The sequence below is a fragment of the Silene latifolia genome, chromosome 3 (genome assembly GCF_048544455.1).
Source record: "Silene latifolia isolate original U9 population chromosome 3, ASM4854445v1, whole genome shotgun sequence".
Lineage (NCBI taxonomy): Eukaryota > Viridiplantae > Streptophyta > Magnoliopsida > Caryophyllales > Caryophyllaceae > Silene > Silene latifolia.
The window spans coordinates 33,850,064-33,857,012 of NC_133528.1; the positions used below are offsets into that span (position 1 = coordinate 33,850,064).

The following is a 6,949-nucleotide window of genomic DNA, read 5'->3' on the forward strand; positions in this document are numbered from 1 at the left end:
AATGCATCAAAAGAAAAGAGGAGCAAAAATAGACTCCTAAAGCTTCAAATACAAGGCACCCTCGTTACTAATTGGGGTGACTTTGAAAATGTTCAAAAAAGAAATTCAAAAAGTTGTCAAGTATTGAAATGCCAAAAATCAAAAGAAATGGCAAAGAAAGTGTTCTCAAATGTCAAATGCCACAAGAAATTGGGGGGAAAAACAACAATGAAAGCAAACTCCCAAAATGAAACTCAAATACTATCGATCCCTTTATCCATCGTATCCATTTTTGTGCATGGTAGAGAGGGGACGACCCTTCTTCTTGTCTAGGCAAGAGGGGGAATTCCGCGATCCTCCAGTGTTTCTAACACCATAGGGAGTCTACTCTTGACAAAAGCATTTAACGATTGAGGACAAAGGTACCCTAGCTTGACACATTTTGGAGGTGATTTATTGGTATCCTTCTAGGCTTAGTAGTTTGAACAAATTGCATCTATGAAGGATTGTGTACCCTTGAATTGCTTCCCTTGTAGATAATTTCCGCCACTTAGATGAGGAAAGTGGCTATTCTTTTGTAGATGCATCCATTATGTGATTTCATGTGCTTTAATGTTTGGATGTGTCGCCATTTTGGCAAGACCCACCTTGCCTTGCAAGAAGGCATCCTACCTCATGGTTGTCTTGTTATGAGTTGAAGGGGCGGAGTGAGACCCGCTAATTGTCTCATATCGGCTATGTTATTAGGATAGTTTAAATAAAGGTCTAGTTTTAGTCACCTCTTTACTCGGGACGAGTAAAGGTTCGGTTTGGGGATATTTGATGTGAACATTATTTGCGCACATTTAGTCCCCTAATTGAGCCTATTTTGCATACTATTATAACATTCTATGGCCATTTTATCCGTCAAAACCTTCCTATTTGCTTTTCTATCGCATTTCATATGTTTTGTAGAAAAGGAGATGATAAGGCGGAAATTCCCGTCTTTCGTGCACATTTGGAAGCTTATTGATGATAATAGATGGACTAGTATGAAGAGGAAGCAAGGACTAAAGACCAATCTCGCAAAAATAAAAATAGGAATGAGCAAAAAGGGGAAGAAAAGAAGAAGAACCACGGCTGAAGAACAATCCGAGCGGATTGTCCCAGAATCCGCCCGTCTCCACTAAACAATCCGAGCGTCCTGCTCAGAATCCGCTCGGATTGCCTCACTAGAATCCGTCCGGATTGCCCCTGAATCCGCTCGGATTCCTTTGCCAGATTCCGTCCGTCCCGACTCCAATACGCCCGGATTCCTTCACAGCATGATTTCGTCTTCTCCAAGCTTCAAAGAAAGACTCCCTTCCTCCGAGAAATACCGGAGTCTCCCTGCTCAAATCTCAAAAGTGTAATTACTAGTTTAGCCCTTAGTTAACCTAATGCATCCCACCTAATTTCCACTATAAATACCCCATCTTTGTAATTAATCAAATGTGTGGTTTTTGGGTAGAAAATCCTTCCTTAGATTAGATTAGGAGTAGATTAGAATAGATTACTCTTTAATCTTTCCACAAATTACACATTAATCTCTCCTTAATTATTGTTCAAGTTTATTATTCAAGTTTATTATTGGGTAATTGAAGATTATTGGGTTATTATTGGGAGATTGACAACCTTCCATCAATCAATCAAGTTTCTTCTATTATTCTTTGCTTTATTATTTGGATCATCTCAACTTTGGTATAAATACTTTACTCTTTAATCTTTATTGTTCATTTCTTCATTCTATTATCATGTTTATACTTGTTGTGATGATTGACACCATTAATGACATGTTTCCCATGATGATGAGTGAGTAGTTATTTAGCTAGGATTAGTGGGTAATTAAGGGAAACCAACATGGGATTGATTCATGCTTAATCTAATATGTTCACATGATTAAATTGCTTGCTTGTTGTGATGTCAACTTTATGCACATGTTATGTTTGATGAAATGCCAAGCCTATGAATCCTTGCATTTCTACCATCTCTTATCTACTCAACTTGACTTGTAAGATATAAACCAACTCGAGTCTTGTTAGACCATGCATAGAAGTTGATTAGGAGGAAAGTAAGTCGACTTGTAGGTGTTGTACAATCTAATCGATTCGGCTCCGGGACCCAACTCTTCCTAAGAACCGTAAGATATAACCCAACTCGGTTTCTCCACAACATTAATTGCTTGCAACCTTGTAAACATGTTTGTATGATCAACACCATGAATCCCCTATGACCCCATGATATCCTAGCACTTTTAACCAATTGTTTACATCTTTCCTTTTATTACTTGTTTCACTTTATTGCTTGCATTAGTTTAGACACAACTACAAACCCAACCAAATCGTGACACTAGCATAAACTGAGATAGATAGACTTAGAACCCAAAGCACACCGTCCCATGGATCGACCTCGACTTACCGCTAACTAGTTGTATGTTGAGTATTATAAATGTGTTTGATTGAGAGCCACGACGACAATCTCGTCACTAGTACCATTAAATCCTGAGATCGAGAAATCCTTGCGCGAGTTGAGACGATCACAAAGGGTATTACCGACAGAGGAAGAGCTGAGTACTCTGTCAAGCTACTACGAGAACGCTCTGTTCGAAGGAGATCCACCTACATCTCCTGCCTCTACTTCTTCAGCTGAGACAGTTACTTCTCCAGAAATCCCAGTCATGGCTGAAGAAGCAACCATTGCTAGTCACTCAGAGCCTACAGCTGCGAATCTCTACAAAGGATTCGAACTACCTGGGGAGGCGAGAAAATTCGAGCCAAAGCCTTCCTACATTAACCTGGTTGAGAGGAACCAGTTTGGGGGAGCTGCAAATGAAGATGCAGCCAAGCACATGGAGATTTTTATTGATTATTGCTGCTCTATACCCCCGCCGGCCGGTGTGACCCAAGATCAGATCAAGGAGACCATGTTCATTTTCTCTCTTCGTGACGCTGCAAGAGAGTGGTATAGAGATCTGGACCGAGCCGCCCATGGAATCACTGACTGGAATTCCTTAGCCCTGGCATTCTACAAAAAGTACTTCTCTGCCTCGAAGACGAATGCCATTAGAGCTCAGATCACGAGCTTTAAACAAGGGCCTGATGAGAACTTTCATGAAGCATGGGTCCGTTTCAAGAAACTGGTGCGAACCATACCGCACCATGGGTTCGAAAAATGGAGTCTTTGCAACCAGTTCTACAATGGGTCGTATGACGATCGAGAGGGCTATTTTGGATCTGCAGCCAATGGCCGATTTGATGAGAACATGGGAGAGACTAAGGGGTGGAAGATCATCGATGATTTGGCCACTCATAAGGCTGAATATGGGAATTCGAGAGGAAACCAGAGGAGAGTGCTTTGAATCTTCCTCTGTTCTGCCGCACTAGAAGGTCTCTTTGCAAGGTTTGACAAATATGAATTGGAAGGAGCTTCTAAAGGAGGGATGTACCATGTTAACGCTGTTTCGGACGGTCCTTTCGTGCCTCGTAGAAGATGTGGAGCCGAGGGGCATGTCTCGGAGAATTGATCTGTCCCCTTTGAGTCTTGTGCTGCCTTTCAACACTATAGGCAGACAAACACGTACTATGAGCCGAATGTCCACCCCAAGTTGAGGTGGAGTAGCCAGAATGTCCTGAATCCGACTCAACCTCCACAACAGCAGCAGCAACAAGCTTATGTGCCCCCTCATCATAAGCAACAACAATACCAAAAACCTCCTTATGTGCCGCAGCAGCAACAACAATCCCATGGTTCTGATTTTGTTGAGTTTAAGAACTTGCTACTGAAGGAGTCCCAAGCTAGAGAGGCCGGGATGAAGCTACTAGAGAGCCAAATTGCTCAATTGGCTAGTAAGAGTACCACTCGAGCTCCCGGATACTTACCGACTCAAACTGACTAGAAAGAGACCCTGAATGCCATTACTTTGAGGAGTGAGTCTACCCTGGAGGGGCCTGCTATGGTCGAGGATGCCCCTGAAAATAATGAGGCGGAACCGAGTCAAAAGAAAGCTTTAACGAAAAATAACAAGAACAAGGCGTCTACCAGGTATATCAGTCGATCGACTGATATATCCGGTCGATCGACTGATATGCGGGTTACAGGAGCTTCTGGAACTGTACATCTCAGTCGATCGACTGAGCAAGGTGGTCAATCGACTGAGACCCCTGCTGATATTGAGAAATTTCGTCCTTCAATGCCCGATAATTTAAGAGACCATTTGTTCCGGGGTTCGACAACTCCGAAAGTATTGGGGCAAGACCCGAGTCTTTGATGGGTCCGTCCCGATTCAAGTTCGACCCAATGTCGGTCAATGGCTCACATTTGAGACGGTCCGAGGAGGGTTCAAGCTTCAATAAGGAGAAAGTGGTGGACTTTCGGCCTAAGTCCACGGATGCTTAGGCATGCGAGACTTAGAAGAGAGGGCTAAGGTACTTCTCTCAGCCCCATATCCAGAGAGACTAGTGCCGACAAAGGAACAGGTATCTTTCAATAAATTTGAAAAGGTTATTCGTAGTTTGAATGTACAAGTTCCTTTCCTTGAGTTGGTCAATCAAGTGCCTGCCTACACTAAATTCATGAAACAACTCTTGTCTAAGAAAAAGTCACTTGAAAATGTGCATACTGTCGCATTAACCAAAGAGTCATGCTCTTATTTGTCTCACACTGCACCCCATAAGCTAGAGGACCCGGGTAGCTTTTCTGTTCCTTGCAATATAGGTACCTTCTCTATTGAGAAGGCATTATGTGACTTAGGAGCTAGTATAAGCGTCATGCCTTTGAGTCTAGCTAGGAAGCTCAAATTGACTAGGTTCGCAGTGACAGATATGACAGTACAGATGGCTGACCGATCTGCGGTCCAGCCAATAGGAGTCTTAGAGGACATCCCCGTCCAAATAGGGAAGTTTTTCTTCCCCGTCGACTTCGTTGTACTTGACATGCCTGAGGATGCCCACATTCCCATTATTTTGGGTAGGCCATTTCTGCACACTGCTGGTGCAGTAATAGATGTCGGTCTAGGAACCTTGACTTTTAAAGTGGGCAAGCATTCTATTGTTTTTGCCCAACCATCTAAGAAAAAGGACCCCATGTGGCCTGTGACTTGTAATACGGTTTCTGACAAGAAATCGTACTTTGTGCTTCCTGATTTACCTATCTCTATTCCTGTTGTAACCCCTCCGCCCCAGATTGGGAGCAAATTGGAGGAAGATTTGTCTATTTCTGATATTGCAGGAGCTGGTTTGGGGAAGGAAGAGCTGCAAGTCACTCCAGCTGCGAAGAAGCCAATCATTTCACGAGGAGGTCTTGGTTGCCTTAGCTATGCCACTGATGAGGAAGTTGATGACGAGCCGGTCAAGGCAAGGGAGTCCGACTTGGACTTTGATGAGCAAGAAGAGGTCATTGACTGGGGAGATGATGAAAGTGTTGATCCGTTGAGCCATACGGACGTGGAAGCTAAGAAGGGTGCAGCTGAGAAGATAAGCATCGTTGAGGCTACCTCTAGTAGCCAGAAGCCGACAAAGTGGGCCATTCCGTGGCCGTTCTTGATCAACTACTAGTTGATCACATGTTTTCCAAACATTTTTTTGCTTTTGTTAGACACTTTTTATTGCTTTTGTGTGCGCGAAACTTCGCATTTTATTTTGCTTGCTTAGGATTTTATGCGTTTTAGACTTTATTTTGGGTTTTGCGCAATTTTGGGCGCGTATTATTGTGCACTTGCAGGTTTTTAGACATCTTTAGCTCAAGTAATTGAGCAAATACAAAGAAATAAGAAGTAACAGCAGTATTTTCAGTCGATCGACTGGCCTGAGTGGTCGATCGACTGATCTGCAGGTTCCAGGAGCTACTGTTCCTTTCACCTCGGTCGATCGACCGAGTGATGTGGTCGATCGACCGACCTGCACTGCTATACCTGTTTACGACCTCTCTCCTGCTATGTTTGGTCGATTTGCGGAATTAAGGGAGTTTTCTACTCCATTTTATCTTCCGTCATTTATTTATTTCTTCTATTTCTCTCAATTTTCCACATAATACCGCTTCTTTATTGTCTTTCTCGATTTTATGCGTGGTACTTTTTTTGTCTTTTCAGGTACTTATTAGTAGCACTGCTGGCTACTAAAACCTCCTAGCTCACGCTGGTTTGGGGAGGTTTCCTTTGCTGCGCTTAAAGTCTTGTAAGTTCCCGATTTCCACTTCATGTCATTTTTATTTGTTTATTTTCCCGCAAATTCCCATTTCTCTTTTCTTCTTTACATGATTTTGCACAATGGGGACATTGTGCGATTTGGTTTGGGGAAGGGTTTTGCGTCGCATATCATTTGCTTGCATTCACGTTTACATTTTGTTTTGCATTGTTTATTTCTTTCTTATATTCAAAAAATTCTCAAAAAAAAAAATTGAAAAATTTCAAAAATTTCAAATAAAATGCACGTTTATTTTAGCATATAGGTCGAGTCAGAACGGTAGTATTTCAAGGATGATATTGCATTTGCATTTGTTTTGCCTAAGCCTTGCTTGATTAACATGTTATTAGTAGAATCGTATAAGTGCATATCTACGAGTTTTCGTTAATTATTTGCTGAACTTGAGACTTGACTTTGAAAATTGGCAAACTACATCATATTTCTGAGATTTAGAGCCTATAACTGGTGACATCTATGACCGGTTTATTTAGGAATGTGAGTAGTACTCCTTATAAGACATGTCATATCAATTTGCATAAATATGAACTTAATCTCCTTAATACCTGTATCGCATTCGGTTTGTGGTTTGTTGACACATGTGGTAGAGGTTTCCCTTTATTCGTTTTGCCCATGAACCCCACACTGCCAAAAATAGCCTTTTTGTCCCATTACTACATCCTACATATAGCCTGTCCTTTGTCGAGCTAGTAGTCCGTGTCCTTGGGATTGTTACTTAGTTTTTGGTAGTAAATGCTCTTATTGAGATTTAGTTG

General features: G+C 42.0%; 1 non-coding gene across 1 annotated transcript; it reads right to left on the bottom strand.

The window, feature by feature from the left end:
• Positions 1-3,055: 3,055 nt before the first annotated feature.
• LOC141650304 (small nucleolar RNA R71) lies at positions 3,056-3,162 on the bottom strand. Its single transcript, XR_012546345.1, has one exon. It is a non-coding gene; the product is annotated as a small nucleolar RNA R71 (small nucleolar RNA).
• Positions 3,163-6,949: the final 3,787 nt, after the last annotated feature.